The following is a 21,154-nucleotide window of genomic DNA, read 5'->3' as shown; positions in this document are numbered from 1 at the left end:
CTCATGTTCTCCTCTACATTCAGAAGAGTTCTAGCAGGTCATAACTGCGTTGATTATAGCAGATAACCTTAGTTTTGTTACTTGCCTTATCACATCTCAGTCCTCATTTATAGATGAGAATGATGTATCTATCTCATGGATTTGTTGTGAAAAGTCAGTGAGATAACTGATGTAGACAGCTCAGTACAGAACCTCAATAAATGTTAGTTATTGTATCATCATCACCTTATTGATTGGAGGACATTCCCAGGTACGAAGAAGGGAGGAAAAAAAAAAAGCCAAAACAAACTCACTCTAGTACTACTCCAAAACAAGGCGAGCTGAAGGCCAGAGGCACAGTGATTTCCCAATGCACAGGGCTTCTTTCTCCTGCCCTCTCACACACCGGTCTCTGCCAGACCTGGTTATACTTGGCAACCTGGGAGGCCTCCAACTTGTTTAAATTCTCACTGAGAATCCCAACAGGAACTTAGAACTGCTGGGGTAGAGACAAATTCAAACACACTGGGCAGTCGTGAAATGTGGTATGAGGAATAACTCATATGAGGAAGTTTGTCCAGCCTCGGCGAATGCCTGAGGAGCTGTGGGCTACACAGATGGCTAAACTTTTTCAGCAGGACAGGGCAACTAGCTTAAAAATTCTTTCTCTTCCTTCATCCATACTTCCACCAGAGGATCATAACATGTGGGACAAACATGTTTGCCTCCTAGCTGGACTGGTAAAGACCTGACAGCATTTCTGCCTGAAAGGTCTTGAACCACAAAGCCTTCGCGTTTGCTCTGGTGTGCTGACTTTCCCTGCCTGGGAACTGGATCTAGGGTAACGGGGTGACCCAGCAGGCGCAGAGATGACAGATTCCTGCATCATGTAGCCGTGCCGGGACAACCTGGGCTTGTGGCCTGGCAGCAAGCAGGAGGGATGGGAGAGGCAAACGTCAGCACACCACCTTTGTCCCTGTTTGCTCTGGGACAGGGCGTGTCCTGCCAGCACTGCTCTCCTCTCCTGGTGTCTGCCCGGGCTCCTGGCTAATCACATGTCCCCCAGGACCTGAGAAGGCCCGTCCCTGGTGGATGGCATGCAGGGGCCTCTGTGGGCAGCCAAAAGGTGCTCGGGAATGTCTTTAATGACAGGACAGGTGGGGCTTATAGGGGGGTGCTTTTTCTGCCCCCAAATGAAATTTCTTTCCTCTGGCTCTTGTCCAGCCAAAAGGCTTATCATTAACTAGCATCCATCCCTCTGGAAAACTCCTGTGTTCCCTAGAGCACTCCAAGGGGAAATTTTAAAGAACATGGCCTCAGTCTGAGCTGGGGCGGTTTGCTCTCCTCTGTTCAGGTTCTCTTCTCAGACACTGGTGGAGAGGAGCGCTTCTCTTTTAGCCTTGCTCATTGCCAGTTAAGTGGCTTTCTTTTGAAACCTGTGAATTTTGCTTGCAGGATTTCCAGTTCTCTGGTTCCCCAGGACAGACGACAGTAGGTGATGGGAGATGCACATCTGACAGGGCGGTGGGGGCACTTTCTGGCTCTTTCTCGGTAAGTCTTCCTGCTTACTCCTAATTTTCCTGGATGATACCACTGGGGCTTGAGGCGAGCTGAGCCAGACAAGCAACCTTTCTTGAGAACTGTCTATGGGTTTTCTCTTTTCAGTTTGGGTAGGGAACTAGACCTTGGCTCCCTACCCCTTCACCTTCGAGAGGGCACCTCGGCTGCCAGTTCCCTTTCTGCTGGCAGCAGATCTCACAAAGGTCAGAGAGAAGCATCCTTCTCGTTCACAAATAAACAAATCCAACCCATGTGCTAGAGGACTTAGGGTATATTAATAGCCAGATATTTTGTTTTCCTATTCTGGTGCTTATCCCCTTCCACTAGTATGAAAGATAAGAGAACACAAAATGTTCTCCACCGGCCACCCTTCTCCCCTCCCCCAGGCAGAGGCAAGCCAGGAGCTTGAGCCATTCTGTTTAAAGCCATCGCCAATGCTCAGACGCAGAAAATAGACTTAAAAGTTCATATTCAGTCTCCCTTGGCTACAGTTGCTGCTCAGCAAAGAAACTCTATATTGTTTAAGCCCTCTAGGCAAATGGGTTGCAAGGCAACCTTCAAACAATAGAAAATACCCCAAAGTAAGAATAAAGGCTTTAAAGGATGGAAAGATTGGTGGCTCTTGGGCACAGTGATTTCCACAATCATGGCAAAGGAAAATGTGATCAACTTAGCTGTTTTTATGTCACTTCAGTCCCTTTTTGCCTGCTTTCACCTTTATTCATAAATTTTCTTATAATCTTTCTTATAATGAGTCTCTCTTCCTCTCATTCTCATTCCTGGGCTCTTGTTCCTTTCAGTGGTCACCAACACATGTACTGGGTGGGCCTGTAATGTCAGGCTGCTCCTCGTAGGTATGATTGTAGGTATACTTGTAGGTATGATTACATCAGGGATCTTGAGATGGGGAGATTATCCTGGGTTACGAGGTGGGCCAATATAATTACAAGGGTCCTTATTAGAAGGAGGCGGGTGGGGGGCGGGAGGTTAGAGAGGAGATGTGTCGATAGAAACAGAGGTTGGCATGGTGCCATTGCTGGAAGGGACTGAGAGCCAAGGAATATGGGTGGTCTCTAGGAACTGGAAAAGGCAAGGAAGGGGATTCTCCCCTGGATCCTCCAGAGGGAACTCAGCCATGTCAATACCTTGATATTAGTCCTGTAAGATCCAGTTGGACTTCTGATCTCCAGCAATAGAAGACAATACATTTGTGCTGTTTTAAGCCATGAAATTTGTGGTAATTTGTTACAGAAGCAGTAGGAAACTAATATTGCAACTGTGAAACTGAAGAACTTTTATATGGACAAGAAACATACAGTTTAATTCTTGAACAACCCAGTATTCCAGGAGGATGGCAGGGAGAGCAAGGAGATGCCTGATGCTTTCCCAATGCAGTTTAGCACAGATGAGCAGACCTGCAGAGGGCACTGGGTCAGCTGGCTGATTCGCTGCTCTGTATGATGATTTACTTTAAACAATCACGAATACAATGCAATAAAAAGACTGCTCTCTTTCTGTCCACTGACAGGACAGGCTGATCAATTTATTATTCAATAGGCACACGTGAACAGCTGGAACCTTCCTTTCTCCCATAATCTGTGGCCTACCCCAACCAGTGTCACTCAAAGGGAGACCAGACTGGAAAGGGAAACCGGGAGAAAGAAAAATAAATCACCTCCACTCCCACTCCAGGTTGCTGGCCAGAAACTATGGAAGAATCTCTTGGACTTGTATCTGGAAGGAAACATGTAAGAGACTTGAAGCTTCTCTTTTGTAAGCAGGTTTGCTTTTTCTCAGACTATTCTGCAATTAAGAGAACTTGCATAGAGCCTAGGAAACTGTATCTCAACCAAAAAAGAGAAAAACACTTAAGATTTCTAGTTCCTTGCCTACTAGAAGCAAAAACACTTTTAAAACATAATTTATTCTGTTCTCATGGCATTCCTGGGAGACAAAAACCAGTTTCATTTTATAATTTGGGGCTCTGAAGCACAGAGAGGGCAAGCAATATGGATGCATCCACATAGTAAGTCAGAAATGATGCATCCAATCCAGAACACTCTCTCCTGACTCCTGAATGGGCCGAACCTCCAAGCTCTTATGCTTAGTCTCAGGCCCTAGGTCCCTGGGTAAGCAGGTCAGGAAAGGTATGGCCTCTGGGTAGGTGGTCTCAGTGGAATACAGAGATATGAAACCATTAAACCTGTCATCACAAGGCAAGTTAACAATGCCCTGGTGGAAAGATTTTCCAGACCAGGGCTTGAATTGCTCTGTGTCTACTATACACGCGTGTGTGCACCCGTTATACATGCAAATGTGTGTGTGTGTGTGTGTGTGTGTGTGTGTGTGTGTGAGACTTTGGAAGATAGTCAGGAGAGGCATTAAACAACTACCAGGTCATGTACTTGGCACTCTACCTTGGATAAATAAAGCCATGAACTGCTTTTTTTTTTCCTATCATCAATATGAATCTTTTTCATTCTCCTTCTCTCCCACTTCCTTAACACACACCTGCCATTCTTTCAAGAGAGGGTGGAATCTAACTAGGAGCAAAGTTAATAGATTCCTTAAACTCACTGTGAGGGGACCAATTGGCTTATCCTGAACAGCTGCTGAGGCCTCAGGGCTAGAACTATTAACGCTCACAGCTTTGCACACCATCTACCATCTTTACTACCCTTTCACATAGAAGGGGCTTTGCAGAGTTCTCTCATTTCACTCAAATTTTACGGCTCTCAAAGACTATGAAAGGAGGCCTCTCTGTTTCCTTTAAGGCATGAAGAGAGGGAAATGAGTGATTTGTGTTCAAATGGTATAGCCGGATTTCAAGTATTTTACAAGTGTGACAAACCACCAATGAGGTTGTTGGGTAAGAGCTGATAAAGAAACAAATCTGATAGATGCCTTTCTTTAGGGTCCAGAATGGGCAGGGCTGGAATGTGGATTCTGGCTCACATCAGGCAGAGGCCAGAAAACAGCAGCTGATAGAGGTGAAGGAAAAGCCAATAGCCCTTCAAATCCAAATGGAAGAAGGTAATCAAACAATTGGGGGTTCAGAGAGTCTAAGTCAGGACAAGTCACAGGATTAAAGGAAGGAATGATAGGACATAGCACTTAGTTGGAAAGACTGGTTGGCACTTCTAAAAATCTGAGCTATTAGTGGACTCAAGTTTGGTTGACTATCTCTCAACCTTATCCTAGTCCTAAACTAAACATAATCCGTGCCTCCCTCCGCTCCCCTTATGTTATATATATGTACTAGGACCCAGCACAAATGATCTGATGGGAGAAAAGCCCAACACCCACTTTATATAGGCCAAGTTCTGAGAAGAAAACTACTAAGAATTCAAAAATAATGACTGTCGCCTTACGACAGACACATCATAGAAGATGTGTAGGAGAAGCGACTGCGAAATTCCAAATATTGGGCTGACTTCTATTCATGCTTCAGATGTGGGCATCAATGACAACTGGTGTTCCTGCATTCCCACAGCCAGTGAACCTCCCCATCACGTGTACCCCAAGAAAACTGTACATGGTACCCAACTATTCTGAAATTAGAAATTAGAGTCAAGAATGTTATCAACTAATGGAGGTATGGCCTACAAGGAGTTGAAACAAAGAGTGTGTCCCCCCCCTAACAAGAGTTTGACAACATTTATATGACAATATAAATGCAGATGTGGACAGAAACAGTCTGCTGGTCAGTTTTCCAGCCACACAGAATTGTACTTACCTCGTTAGAAGTAAAAGTACCTTAAAAATCTGCAGCTACTTTCCAGGATCCCTATTAAAACTACAGTTTACCAACCAGGTATTAGGTCCCTCAATAAAAAGAAAAGGGTACTAGACATATTACAGACCCTAGGATCCAGTTTCTAGATTTGCAAAACTTTTAATTAGACTCTAAGGTGATGATTGTACCAAGGTGTCACTTTCCCTGGGAAGGCCCAGCTTGGCCTTTCCTTGTGATATCTTTCTCTTCTTAAACCATTATAGCCCTTTAAAAAAGGTACCCAGAATTCCTTTGAGAGGGAAATATCAAGATGAAGAGTAGTAACCAGTTCTTTTATGTACCACATCCACTCCCTTTTTCTTTTCTTTTCAGGCTCCACTGTCCCAAAGGCTTAGCAATGATTTCTGAAACAATGCAAATCTGAAACAGTTCCACAAATTTCTCTGTTTCCAAAGTTTTCCTCACCCTTTTACTTTCCCTTTTACTATATCTGGAAAATTACACATTTTAATAACCAAATAAAAAGGAACAATTTAAAGGTCAAACAGTAAAGGTTTTCAACCTTTCTGTGGGTAGGTTCCCCAATAAAAAGGTTTCCAGAGAATGACAACATTGGGGAAAATAACGAAGTTGGAAGGAAAGAACTTGAGAAAGACTGGGGGAACCCAAGAGAGCACAAAGGGAGGGGTGGGTGGATAGGTAGGGATGGTAAAACCTGTATGTTGTAGACTCCCAAATCTTTATGTCCAGCCCTGACTGCTCCCTGGAATGTGAAGGTCAGACTCCTAGATAAAGCTCTACCTGACACTCCCCCTGAATACCAAATAAGTGTCTCAAATATAACACAGACAAAGCAGAACTCTCCATCTGATCCACCCCACCTCAATTTGCTTCTTCCTTAATCATTTCTAACTCAGCACATGACAAAATCTGAAAGTCATTCTCCTTTCTCTGACACCCTTACCAGTAGAAAGTCTTATTGACTCTACTTCCAAAACACATCCTAAATCTATCCACTTCTTTCCAGCTCCACCGCCATTATCCTAGGCTAAGCGATCATCATCTGTTATCTGGGCAACTACAATGGATGCCTCAACTGAATTCTCTATTTGCATTCCATAACACCTATGACCCATTTTCCATCTGGTAGTCAGTGATTTTAAAAATTTAAATCAGATAATTTCATTTCCTTGCTTAAAAGCTTCTAATGTCTTCTCAGTGCTTTTAGAATAAAGTCCAATCTCCTTCCCCTAGCTCCACAGCCCTTCAAAATCTGGAATCTTCATCTCTCTCCTATCTCACCTTGGATCACTCTCCCTCAACTCTGCCCCAGTCACATTGGCCATCTTGCTGGTCATCAAACATGCTGAGCTGCTTCTTAAAGACCACAGAGCCTCTGCACTGGCAGAATATTTTGTCTTGGTTGCTCATCTCCGTATCTGTCCGTGGTTGGCTCCTTCTTATCATTCATATCTCAGATTTAATGACACTGCTTCAGAGACATTTCTTCCCCTGAATATCTCAAATAAAGTGGGCATGAGGCACAACGTCACTTATTACTATGTGATTTTTTTCATGCTTATTTAATTTTTAAGTGTCTTATCCACTTGAATGTAAATTCCACAGAGCAAGGGAATTTGTCCGTGCTATAGCTGATCCACAGTGCCGAAAATAGTGAATGGCACAGAATAGGTGTTAAAAAATAGTTGAATGAATGAATTAAAAATACAATCATGATGAAGACTTTCAACCAACTAGGAATTTAAGGGAACTTTAGTAAGATAAAGGGCATTTATAAAAAAATCATGATTAATATCATATGTAATGGTGACAGAATTAATGTTTTCCCCTAAAATGAGGATCAAGACAAGAACGTCCACTTTTGCTACTTTTATTCAACATTGTACTGTAGGTTCTAAAAAAGGAAATCAGATAAGAAAAAGAAATAAAGTCATCCACATTGGAAAGGAAGAAGTAAAACTATCTCTATTCACGTATGACATTATCTTATATATAAAAAATCCCAAGGAGAGGCAGACTCCAGGAAGATGGCCGACTAGAGTAGCTCGAGATTAACCCTGCTCCACGGAAAAGTTAGAGAAGGGACAAGAGGGCGACTGAGGCGGCAATTTAGGAGTGTGGTTGACCTGGGAGAGCCTTCTGCACCATATGCAGCAGCCCTGGTTGCAGAGGCTGAGAAACTGAGTAGCAGAAAGCTGGAGCCTGGAGTGGAGGTGCAGGGGCGTGGAGCCCACAGGACTGTATGGACAGGGGCACAGGACTAGGAAGTAAGCCAGGCTGTGTTCCTTCTTGGGCATGCTACCCTCACCAGTGCAGCCCTATGACCAGTGACTCACCCCACACCCCCAGCACCTGAACCCCATCATCCACTCCCATTCCCCACGCACCAGACACCCTCACCCCACCAGCCCCAGTACACATACCTGCCCCCCACCCCCACCCCAAATGCAGACCAACCCACCTCTCCTGCCACCCCTCCCAAGCACTACCTCCCCATCCCTGTTCCCTATAGGCTGTTGCCAGTGCATAAAGGTTGCAGGCACTAACCTCCATACCTAGGCTACCCCTGTTCCCTGCCCATAGTGTTGCACAGCCTCATGCCAGCCTCCCTGAGCTCAGCACATTCATTTACAGCATTCCCAGGCCCACGCATGCTCATGGGGCCCCAATCACGTCATTCAGCTCTGGGAACTGTACTTTACAGCAGTCCTAGAGCTGCACATGCACACAGCCCTCAGCCTCATTTCCTAGCTCTGAGGAAGTGCTGACCTGTGCAGCTGGGTCACACCTGCCCCAATCCATGAAGGCATGATGCCGACCTGCTGCCACAGCTCTACGCATGCACACAAAGGGCCCTGTGCCTTAGACCAGTGCACAGCAGGATTATGCCTCCCAGTCTGGTGCACCCGCACAGCTACATCCTCCCTGGCTGCTGGGTGCTCACATTCACAAGCATCAGCGTAACATCCCCAACCTGCTCCCACACCTGCCCTAAAACAAATCACCACACTGAGTGCTCCACCCCGTGCCCTGCTCTCTGCTGTATAACCATCCCGCAAACACAGAGTCTTAGACTACCAAAAGAAGTCAACTCCCAAAGTAAATCAATGGAGATATTTACTTGCCATGAAGATAGCAGAAGATCACTAAGCATATCACAATGCAGACGGATATAGCCCTGCCTAATGACCAAATTAGAACACCAGAGGAGACGCAGACATTGGAACAACTAATCAAAGATGTTCGTACAACTCTGCTTAATAAAATAAGTGGGATAGCAAATGACATAAAGGAGATCAAGAAGACAGTAGAAGAGCACAATGAGGAATCTGAAAGAATAAATAGAAAAACAGTGGAAATCACAGAGATTAAAGACTCTGTTAACCACATTGAAAACATACTAGAGGCACACAACACCAGATCTGAAGAGACAGAAGAAAGAATAAGTGATATAGAGGACAGGATAACTGACTTTGAAGACTCAAAACAGCAAATGGCAAAAAAAAAAAGATGGAAAAAATTGAATGGGAACTCAGGGAAATGATAGAGAAAACAAAGTGCACACATATAAGAATCACTGGTGTCCCAGAAGCCCAAAGAACTCCAAGCAGAATAAATCCAAATAGGCCCTCCCCAAGTCACATACTAATCAGTCTGTCAAATGTTGAAAAGAAACAGAAAATTTTGAAAGCGGCAAGAGAAAAACACTCTACTACATACAAGAGAAATCAAATAATACTGAGTTCAGACTACTCAACTAGCACCCTGGAGGTGAGAAGGAAGTGTTATGATATATTTAAGATCCTGAAAGAGAAAGACTTCCAGCCAAGAATTCTGTACTCAGCCAAATTGTCCTTCAAAACTGAGGGAGAGATAAAAGTTTTCACAGACAAAAAAGTCCTGAAAGAATTTGTCAACAAGAGACCAGCCCTACAAGAAATACTAAAAGGAGTTCTGCCAGCTGAAAAAAAAAAGACAGGAGAGGGAGGTCTGGAGGAAGGCACAGAATTGAAGAGTACCACTAAGGGTAATTTAAAGAATACAAAGAGAAAGAGGGAAAAAATATACAGAGCTGACAAATAAAGTAAAAAAGATAAGATGGTGGAATGAAGAAATGCCTTTTCAGTAATAACTTTGAATGTTAATGGACTAAATTTAGCAATTAAAAGATACAGATTGGCAGAATAGATTAAGAAACATAATCCAGCTATACGCTGCTTACAAGAGACTCATCTCAGGCACAAGGATACAAATAGATTGAAAGTGAAAGAATGGAAAAAGTTCTTCCACACAAATTGTAACCAAAAGAAAGCAGGAGTAGCTATATTAATATCAGACTAAATAGAATTTAAATGTAAGGGCATGATGAGAGACAAAGAAGGACACTAGATACTAATCAAAGGGTGAATTCACCAAGAAGATATAAAAATCATAAATGTTAATGCTCCCAATCAAGGAGCTCCAAAGTACATGAGACAGACACTGGCAAAACTGAAGGGAGCGATAGATGTTTCAACAATAATAGTAGGACACTTCAATACACCACTAGCCTCTACAGATAGAACAACCAGACAGAAGATCAATAAGGAAATAGAGGAGTTAAATAATTTGATAAATGAATTAGACCTAACAGACATATATAGGTCATTGCACCCCAAAGCACAAGAATATACATTCTTCTCTAGTGCTCACAGAACATTCTCCAGGATAGATCATATGCTGGGGCAAAAAAACAGGTCTTTATGAATTTAAAAATATTGAAATTATTCAAAGCACTTTCTATGATCACAATGGGATAAAGCTGGATCTCAATAACCACCAAAGAACAAGAACATCCACAGATATATGGAGATTAAATAACACCCTCTTAAACAACCAGTGGGTCAAAGAAGAAATTGCTAGAGAAATCAGTAGCTATCTGGAGAGGAGTGAAAATGAGAATACAACTTATCAGAACTTATGGGATGCAGCAAAAACTGTGCTGAGAGGGAAATTTATTGCCCTAAATGCCTATATTAAAAAAACAAGAAGAGCAAAAATCAAGGACTTAACAGCACACCTGAAGGAACCTGAGAAAGAACAGCAAACTAACCCAAAGCAAACAGGAGAAGAGAAATAAATAAAGATTAAAGCAGAGATAAATGAATGGGAGAACAAAAGAACAATAGAAAGAACCAATAAACCCAAAAGTTGGTTCTTTGAGAAAATCAATAAATTTGATGGGCCACTAGCAAGTTTGACAAAGAAAAAAAGAGAGAGGATGCAAATAAACAAAATGAGAAATGAGAAGGGGCGTGTTACCACAGACCCTGAAGAAATAAAAGAAATCATAAGAGGATACTATGAACAACTATACACCAACAAACTAGGCAATTTAGATGAAATGGACAAATTCCTGGAGACACACAAACAAGCTACACTGATTCAGGAAAAAAGAAATAGAAGATCTCAACACACCAATCACAAGTAAAGGGATTCAATCAGTCATCAAAAATCTTTCTACAAAGAAAAGCCCAGGGCCAGATGGCTTCACGGGGGAATTTTATCAAACATTCCAGAAAGAACTAACACCAATCCTGCTCAAACTTTTCCAAAAAGTTGAAGAAAAAGGAACTCTACCAAACTCATTTTATGAAGCTAATGTAATTTTAATACCAAACCAGATAAAGATACTACTAGAAAGGAAAACTACAAGCCAATCTCCCTAATGAACATGGATGCAAAAATTCTCAATAAAATATCAGCAAATCAAATTCAACAGCACATTAAAAGAATTATATACCATGACCAAATGGGGTTTATACCAGGAATGCAAGGATGGTTCAACACAAGAAAATCAATTAATGTAATACAACACATGAACAAATCAAAAGGGAAAATCACATGATCATCTCGATTGATACTGAAAAAGCATTTGACAAAATTCAACATCTTTTCATGATAAAAACATTCCAAAAGATAGGAATCAACAGTAACTACCTCAATATGATAAAGGAAATATATGAAAAACTGATAGCCAGCATCATACTCAATGGAGAGAGACTGAAAGCCTTCCCCCTAAGATCAGGTACAAGACAAGGATGCCCACTGTCACTACTATTATTCAACATTGTGCTAGAAGTTCTAGTTAGAGTAATCAGGCAGGACAAAGAAATAAAAGACATTCAAATTGGAAACGAAGAAGTAAAGCTCTCATTATTTGCAGATGATATGATACTATATTTGGAAGATTTTGAGATATCTACAGCAAAGTTACCTGAGCTAATAAACAAATTCAGCAAGGTGGTGGGATATAAAATTAATGTGCAAAAACCAGTAACATTTCTATACCCAAGCAATAACCTATCTGAGGAGTCAGTTAAGGAAAAAATTCCATTGAAAATAGGAACTAAAAGAATCAAGTACTTAGGAATGAACCTAACTAGGGATGTAAAGGACTTGTACACAGAAAACTACATAACATTGCTAAAAGAAATCAAGGGAAATCTAAATAGGTGGAAAGACATTCCCTTTTCATGGATAGGAAGGCTAAAATATAGTTAATATGTCAATTCTCCCCAAATTGATCTACAGATTCAACACAGTACCAATCAAAATTCCAACAACCTTCTTTGAAGATATGGAAAAACTAATTATCAAATTCATCTGGAAGGGAAAGAGACCCCCAATAGCTAAAAGCATCCTAAAAGAAGAACAAAGAGGGAGGATTAATACTCTATGACTTTAAAACCTATTATAAAGCTATAGTGGTCAAAACAGCATGATACTGGAACAAAAACAGAAGCACTGACCAATGGAATCGAATCGAGAGTGCAGAAATAGACCATCAAATCTATGGCCAACTGATTTTGACAAGGCTGCAAATCATCTGAACTGGGACAAAATAATCTTTTCAATAATCGGGCACGGAAGAACTGGGTATCAATAGCCAAGAGAATGAAAGAGGACCCCTATCTTACACCTTACACAAAAATTAACTCAAAGTGGCCCAAACATCTAAATATAACAACTAGCACCATAAAGCTTCTAGAAGAAAATGTAGGGAAACATCTTTAAGACCTGGTAATAGGAGGTACGTTCCTAAACTTTACACCTAAAGCACAAGCAACAAAAGAAAAGATAAATAAATGGAACTCCTCAAAATCAAATGCTTCTATACTTCAAAAAGGCTTTGTCAAAAAGGTGAAGAGGCAGCCAACTCAATGGGAGAAAATATTTGGAAATCACATATCAGACAAAGGTTTGATTTCCTGTATGTACAAAGAAATCATACAAGTCAACAACAAAAGAACAAACAACCCAATTATATAATGGGCTAAAGATATAAACAGGCATTTTTCTGAAGAGCAAGCACAGATGGCTCAAAAGCACATGAAGAGATGCTCATTTTCACTGGCTATAAGGGAAATGCAGATCAAGACTACAAATAGATACCACCTCACACCTATATGAATGGCTGCTATTAAACAAACAGGAAACTATAAATGTTGGAGAGGATGTGGAGAAACTGGGATACTTATGCACTGTTGGTGGGAATGTATAATGGTGCAACTACTATAGAAGACTGTTTGGCAGTTCCTTAGGAAACTAAATATTGAGTTGCTTTATGACCCAGCAATAGCACTATTTGGTATATACCCAGAAGAGCTGAAAGCAATGACACAAACAGACATTTACACACCAAAGTTCATAGCAGCATTACTCACAATCGCCAAAAGATGGAAACAAACCAAACGTCCATCAGACGAGTGGATCAACAAAATGTGGTATATGTATATATATGATTGAATATTATGCAGCACTAAGACAAAATAACGTCCTGAAGCACATGACAAGACAGATGAGCCTTGAGGACATAATGCTGAGTGAAATTAGCCAGACGCAAAAGGACAGATACTGTATAATCAGAGGCTTATAATACAGAATATAGGGGACTTAGAGATACATAGAAGTTAGAGATGGGTGAACCATAGTTAATGAAGTTGAACTCCAATGTAAAGGAATAGATAGAAGTGAAGGTGATTCTCAGGTGGGTCTAGAAGTGATATTACCATATTGAAGATGAGCAAGATTGAAAGGGTTATATAGAACTACGTGTCCCACTGATTCACACTAGAAATATGAATGAGTTCTTGTAAGAATTACTTCAAAGATATGTGTTTAAGTACAGGGTACAGGGGGGAAACTGCTACTGCATGCTACAAGCTATGTTCAGAAGGAAACCATCAGCACTACCACAGCAGCAGCAGAGGTAAATAATAGGGTGAGGGACAAGAATTAAGAGGAGGTTTAGATTTCCTATTTGGCAAGAGTGTGTTTATTGGTTTTCTGTCTCTTGGGAACAATGAAATTATCTAAAATTGAGAATCTTGATGCACTATGAACTTTGGGCCTTCTACATGATGCCTGATGAATGCACGTGACTGAAGGATGCACTAACAGAGAAGTAGACTGGTGAACAATGGTGTATACTTATGAATGAAGGTTGTGCTGCTACAAAGGAACAACAGCGTGAGCATACAATGTTGTAAATGAACATGTGGGAACTTTGGTGACACAAAATAAGCCACAAACAAAAAAACAACTATGGCATGGTCAGCTTTAGAAAATGCTTATTAAGAAAACAGGGCCCACTTCCGGAGAAGATGGCGGCTTAGTAAGACGCACGGGTCTTAGTTCCTCCTCCCTAGAAAAGCAACTAAAGAAACAGAAACAATACGAAACAGCTCCCGGAGTCACGACAGAGACCAAAAAGACAGCGTACCCCATTCTGGAACAGCTGAACGGGCAGGGAGAATCTGCTGCGGTGAGATACCCGAGGGGAGCACGTTTTCCCGGCCGGGGCAGCTGGCGACTGGGGTCCCCTCCACGCACGTGGCTCCCCGGTCTGACTGGGAACGTTGGATAGCGGGGCCCTCCCGTCATGCTTGGTGTTTCGGGCCAGCTGGGCAATTAGGACCGGCACTCTCCCAAGCCGCGGCGGCCAGCGACCCCCGCCTCCACGCGCGGTTTCCCGGGCCGACTGCCATGCAGACAGACGAGCGCCACGAGCGCCACCTACTGGGCAGGAAAAGAAAAACAGAACCCAGAGATTTCACAGAAAAAGCTTTTAACCAGCTGGGTCCCACACCCAGGGAAATCTGATCAAATGCCCAGACACCAGCAGAAAATAATGAATGACGCTCGGAAAATTGAAGATATGGCCCAGTCAAAGGAACAAACCAATAGTTCAAATGAGATACAGGAGCTGAGACAACTAATGCTGAATATACGAACAGAAATGGAAAAACTCTTCAAAAACCAAATCAATAAATTGAGGGAGGACATGAAGAAGACATGGGCTGAACAAAAAGAAGAAACAGAAAATCTGAGAAAACAAATCACAGAACTTATGGGAGTGAAGGACAAAGAAGAAAAAACGGAAAAAACAATGGATACCTACAATGGTAGATCTAAAGAGACAGAAGCTACAATTAGTGAACTGGAGGATGGAACATCTGAATTCCAAAAAGAAACAGAAACTATAGGGAAAAGAATGGAAAAACTTGAGCAGGGGATCAGGGAACTGAATGACAATATGAAGCGCACAAATATACGTGTTGTGGGTGTCCCAGAAGGAGAAGAGAAGGGAAAAGGAGGAGAAAAACTAATGGAAGAAATTATCACTGAAAATTTCCCAACTCTTATGAAAGACCTAAATTTGCAGATCCAAGAAGTGCAGCGCACCCCAAAGAGAATAGACCCAAATAGGCGTTCTCCAAGACACTTACTAGTTAGAATGTCAGAGGTCAAAGAGAGAGAGAGGATCTTGAAAGCAGCAAGAGAAAAACAATCTGTCACATACAAGGGAAACCCAATAAGACTATGTGTAGATTTCTCAGCAGAAACCATGGAAGCTAGAAGACAGTGGGATGATATATTTAAATTACTAAAAGAGAAAAACTGCCAACCAAGACTCCTATATCCAGCAAAATTGTCCTTCAAAAATGAAGGAGAAATTAAAACATTTATAGACAAAAAGTCACTGAGAGAATTTGTGACCAAGAGACCAGCTCTGCAAGAAATACTAAAGGGAGCACTAGAGTCAGATACGAAAAGGCAGAAGAGAGAGGCATGGACTAAAGTGTAGAAAGAAGGAAAATCAGATATGATATATATAATACAAAAGCCAAAATGGTAGAGGAAAATATTATCCAAACGGTAATAATACTAAAAGTTAATGGACTGAATTTCCCAATCAAAAGACATAGAATGGCAGAATGGATTACGACCCAGCAATACCACTGCTAGGTATCTACTCAAAGGACTTACAGGCAAAGACACAGACGGACATTTGCACACCAGTGTTTATAGCAGCATTATCTACAATTGCAAAGAGATGGAAACAGCCAAAATGTTCATCAACAGACGAGTGGCTAAACAAACTGTGGCGTATACCTACGATGGAATATTATGCAGCTTTAAGACAGACTAAACTTATGAAGCATGTAATAACATGGATGGACCTAGAGAACATTATGCTGAGTGAGTCTAGCCCAAAACTAAAGGACAAATACTGTAAGGTCCCACTGATGTGAACCGACATTCGAGAATCAGCTTGGAATATATCATTGGTAACAGAGACCAGCAGGAGTTAGAAACAGGGTAAGATAATGGGTAATTGGAGCTGAAGGGATACAGACTGTGCAACAGGACTAGATACAAAAACTCAAAAATGGACAGCACAATAATACCTAAGTGTAATGTAACTATGTTGGAACACTGAATGAAGCTGCACCTGAAATATGGTTTTTTGTTTGTTTGTTTGTGTGTTTGTATCTTTTGTTTTTGTTTTTTTTCTTTTTCCTTTATATATATATATATATTATTAGTATTATTATTTTAATTCTCTTCTCTATATTAACATTCTATATCTTTTTCTGCTGTTTTGCTAGTTCTTTTCCTAAATCGATGCAAATGTACTAAGAAATGATGATCATACATCTATGTGATGATACTAAGAATTACTGAGTGCATGTGTAGAATGGAATGATTTCTAAATGTTGTGTTAATTTCTTTTCTTTTTTTTGATTAATAAAAAATTAAAAAAAAAAAAAAGAAAACAGGGCCCTAGATTGTAAGCTTTTAGGGCAGACACATTAAGTCCGGAGTGGTGATTATTATTTCCGGATTTTGAGAGGCTGGCTTATGTATATAACCTGATATTTAGAGATAAGAACTAAGCCAAACAGATTGGGGTTAAAGTAAATTCAGAACTTAGGGGTAAAGAAAACAGTGTCTATTTTAGAACCACACATGGTTTTTGAGACCAATGGAATAAAGATTTATTTGGTCTGGAACTGAAATTTTCTGTAATGCATACTCTAATTCCACCTAACTGTATAGCTATTTGAATACCAGGAACCAGAATAAGAAAGAGGTCCTTTAATTCTGTATAGATTACTGTAATGTCTGTAAACTTCCTAGAGCATATTAAGCAGATAATCAAAAAGTACTGGCAAAGTCCCCTGAGGGAGGAGAGAAGGAATATGGAACTATTAAATACTACCATCAGGGAATCCCCTCATACTGTGTCAAACTTTAGGGACACCCAAATCAATAGGCCATGCCCTTGATCAGGAGGCTTACTCTTGTGAAACTTATATAGGTAGCGGAGAAGTTTAGACTACCTATAGGCATGCCTAAGATTTACTTCTGGGGACCTCTGTTGTTGTTCAGATGTGGCCTCAGTCTCTCTAAGCCCAACTCTGCAAGTGAAATCATTGCCCTCCCCTCTCAAATGGGACATAACATCCGGGGTGAAAGTCTCCCTGGCAACGTGGAAGATGACTCCCAAGGATGAATCCAGACCTGGCACCATGGGATCAACAATTCCATCCTGACCAAGAAGGGTAAAAAAGTATAACTAATAAAATATCAGTGGCAGAGAGAGTTCAAATAGAGTCGAGAGGCTACTCTGGAGGTTGCTCTTATGCAAGCTTCAGATAGACCTTGCTACCTATCATCACCTGTCAACCCCCAGTGAGGACCATTCCAGCCAACCTAAAGAACACCTAGGGCAATATATAAGATTCCTCAAGGGTTCCAGACACTAGAGTAACTTCCCAGAAACCTACAACCTCCAGAAGGGTCCCTGGTCCAGATAAGTCCTGACACCTAGCCCAGCCTCTCCAGAACATCAGCTAGTTCCATCTCCTTACCCCATATCGGTGACAGACCCTTCCAATATAAAAAATTTAGAATTGCCATAGCCCAAACAACTCCAATAAGAGGTGTGGAAAGATCAAAGGTGATGGTGAAATTATACATAGAAGATAGGACTTAACAAATGATTATGAATGCTGAATCATTAAATTGCTATCTCTTTTTAGTTCAGTATTTTTGAGCAGCTAAAAGTAAAAACCTAAAATTGTGAAATCATAACACGTCAAATTCTGAAATATGTCCTACAACTAATTGTGATGCTGTGCTTTGAAATTTATAGCTTTTTTGTATATATGCTATTTTTCACAAAAAAAGAAGGAAAAAAAGTCCACTGTGATGATAAAAATTATTTAAGCCCTCTAGCCTCCTGTATTCTGGAGCAGTTAGAAGGAAAAATCTGAGAGGATCGTATGGTAGCCCATGACAAACTCTGGGATCTGTCCTGTAACCACTTTTTGAAGAGTGCTTTGAAAACTATTGCTTTTTTATTTCTTTGCTTTGTATACATGTTATACTATACAATAAAAAAAAGTTAAAAAAAATCCTAAGGAATCCATTACAAAACTATTAGAATTAATGAGTTGACAAGGTTGCAGGGTAGAAGATCAATATCCAAAAACCTATTGTATTTCTATATGTTAGTCAATGAGCAATCTGAAAATGAAATTAGGAAAACAATTCCAGTTATAATATTATCAATAAAAATAAAACACTTGGTAATCAATTAAACAGAGAAGTGCTGAAAACTACAAAAATTATTGAAATGAAAGCTGACCTAAATAAATGGAAAGACGTTCCATGTTCATGGATAAGAAGATTTACTATTGTTAAGATGGCAATATTAATGATAGGAATGCAACACAATCCCAATCAAAATCCCAGCTGACTTTTTTTTTTGCAGAAATTGACAGGCTGATCTTAAAATTCATATGTAAATGCAAGGGACTCAGAAAAGCCAAAGCAATTTTGAAAAAGAACAACAAAGTCGGAGGACTCACACTTCCCAAGTTTAAAAAATGTATCTAAATTTTTATCCAAATTATTATCCAAAAGCCATAATAATCAAGAAAGCACAATACTACCCTAAGGAGATATATAAACCCACACACATACATACATATAGACATATATATTGTATTACTATAGTGTAATGATATAGCTCAACAGAGAATTGAAAGTCCAAAAATACACTCTCATACCTGCATATTTATGATCAATCGATTTTTTTTTTTTGGCATGGGCAGACTCCAGGAATCGAATCCAGGTCTCTGGCATGGCAAGTGAGAATTCTGTCACTGAGTCACCATTGCACCACTGATGGTCAATTGATTTTTGACAAGTGCTAAGACAATTCAATTGGAAAAGAATAGCCTCTTCAATAAATGGTGCTGAGACAACAAAAGAATGATTTTGGACTGCTTCCTTACATCATATGCAACAATTAAGTAAGAAATGGGCCACTGACCTTAATATAAGAGCTAAGACTATAAAAACTCATAGACAAGAACATAGGAGTAAATCTTCATGCTCTTGGATTAGGCAAAGACTCTTAGACATGACACCAAAGCACAAATGACAAAAGAAAAAAATAGATAAATTGGACCTCATCAAAATTGAAAACTTTTGGCTTCAAAAGATACCACTAAGAAAGTAAAAATACAACCCACAGGATGGGAGCAAATTTTTGCATATCACATATCTTATAAGGGACTTATAGCCAGGATATATATATCAAATCCTTTGCCCATTTTAATTAGTTTGTCTTTGCAAAGTACAACTCAACATTAAAAAGACAAACTAATGAAAATGGACAAAAATTTGATATATATCTAAAAGAAGACATGCAAATGACCAATAAGCATTTGAAAGTCTCAAAGAAATGCAAATTAAAACCTTAATCAGATATGATTTACACCCACTAGATTGGCTGTAAGTGTTGGTGAGGATGTGGAGAAATTGGAACACTCATATCTGCTGGTGAGGCTGTAAAATGGTACAGTCACTTTGGAAGATAGTTTAGCAGTTCCTTAAGAAGTCAGACAAGGCCTTGATCAGCAATTCTACTCCTATGTACATACCCAAGAGAACTGAAAAATTTGTACTCACAAAAAAACTTGTACATGAATGCTCACGGCAGCGTTGTTCGTAATAGGCCAAAGTGGAAACAATCAAAATGCCAATCCAGCTGATAAATGGATAAATGAAATGTGGTATATCTGTACAATGGAATATCATTTGGCATAAGAAGAAATATAGTATTGATATTTATGCTACTGCTGTAGCATGGAAGAAACTTGAAAACATTATGCTAAGTGAAAGAAGCCAGACACAAAAGGTATACAGTTAATAATTCCATTTATAAGGAATTTCCAGAATAGGCAAATCTATACACAGAAGACAGATTTGTGGTTGCTTACGGCTGGAGAAGTTGAGGGGAAATAGCAAATGATTGCTAATGGAAACAGGATTTCTTTGAGGAGTGATGAAATGTTCTAAAATTGAAAGCAGTGATGGTTGTACAATTCTGGGAATATACGAAAAAACATTGAATTGTACACTTAAAATGGGTGAATTGTATGGCAGGTTAGTTATATCTCAATAAATAAAGCTGTTAAAAAAAAAGTTAAGATAGGAAGACGGAAAACAAATTAACTCTGTTTTTTTTAAATTACTATCGTTAGGCTCTGTGACCTAACAGAAACCACAGTTGGCGCTTGAGCTCTCTTAATGAAACGTAGAACAATCAGAATAAGGGAGGGGTGCTCACAAACAGGAATACAGCTAACTCAACCTGAATAGATCATGAAGAATGTCTGCAGGCTTAAAGGAAAAAATAACCCAGCAGCAGAACGATTATTACAAGGTAGTTAAAAAAAAAGTTTTAATAGGTCAAACACATTTCTAGAAAAACAAAATAGCAACTAAAACATTCACTACAAAATCTGCAAAAGGTCTTTAAGGCCTAATTGATAATTTAGTGTGAAATAGTTTTTCTCTCACTGAGCATATACTCATTGTTTAATCATTTTATAAAACCTATCTTAATTTCTTGACAAGGGAATCTGGGAGACCAACTGTGCATCTCAACTTGCCTCTCCTCATTCACTGTTTGATTACACTGTGGGGAATTAAAATAGAGAATATTTGGAGTTTAAAAGAAAAATAGACTGTACATGAAACAGATACTGGGACAGCGTGGAATTAAAAGCTGTAATAAAAATTTCATTTTTATTCTGCTATTAGGATATGACTGATATGGAAAGAATTTTCAAATTTGATTAAGAAATTTGCTGGTTGTGTTTATCTTTACTTTTTACTCCTGCTGGAATAATGAAAACAGACTACTTGGTTTACTTTTGCAATTAATTTTACTTCCTGGTTCCTGCCTGATTATGTAATGTTTTTGGTTACAAATAAGAAAAAAGGGGGGGAGTTTATGTTGCTAGCCTGTTATTTTTATGGTATTACATTAAAGAAGACTAAGAAATGTTTCTGCTTACATGACATTTTTATAAAAACTTATTTTAAAATAAATTTGAATTTGGAACCTGGGCCACTAGTAAGGTAACTTAACTCTAAGGTTATGACTGATGCTATTTTGTATTTCAAGTGTGTTCCATAGTAACTGATTTTACAGTGACTGGCTTTCTCTTT

General features: G+C 39.9%; 1 long non-coding RNA gene across 2 annotated transcripts; it reads left to right on the top strand.

Annotated features, from left to right (window-relative positions):
• Positions 1-1,018: 1,018 nt before the first annotated feature.
• On the top strand, positions 1,019-19,454 carry LOC143683601 (uncharacterized). Of its 2 annotated transcripts, none has more exons than XR_013175562.1 (3): positions 1,019-1,136; positions 1,435-1,530; positions 18,745-19,454. It is a non-coding gene; the product is annotated as an uncharacterized LOC143683601 (long non-coding RNA). The 2 variants fall into 2 exon arrangements; XR_013175561.1 differs by lacking the exon at positions 18,745-19,454 and adding an exon at positions 3,097-4,963.
• Positions 19,455-21,154: the final 1,700 nt, after the last annotated feature.

Source organism: Tamandua tetradactyla, chromosome 5, assembly GCF_023851605.1.
Source record: "Tamandua tetradactyla isolate mTamTet1 chromosome 5, mTamTet1.pri, whole genome shotgun sequence".
Lineage (NCBI taxonomy): Eukaryota > Metazoa > Chordata > Mammalia > Pilosa > Myrmecophagidae > Tamandua > Tamandua tetradactyla.
Note: the sequence above shows the minus strand (reverse complement) of the source record. Positions and strands in the feature narration are given on the sequence as shown.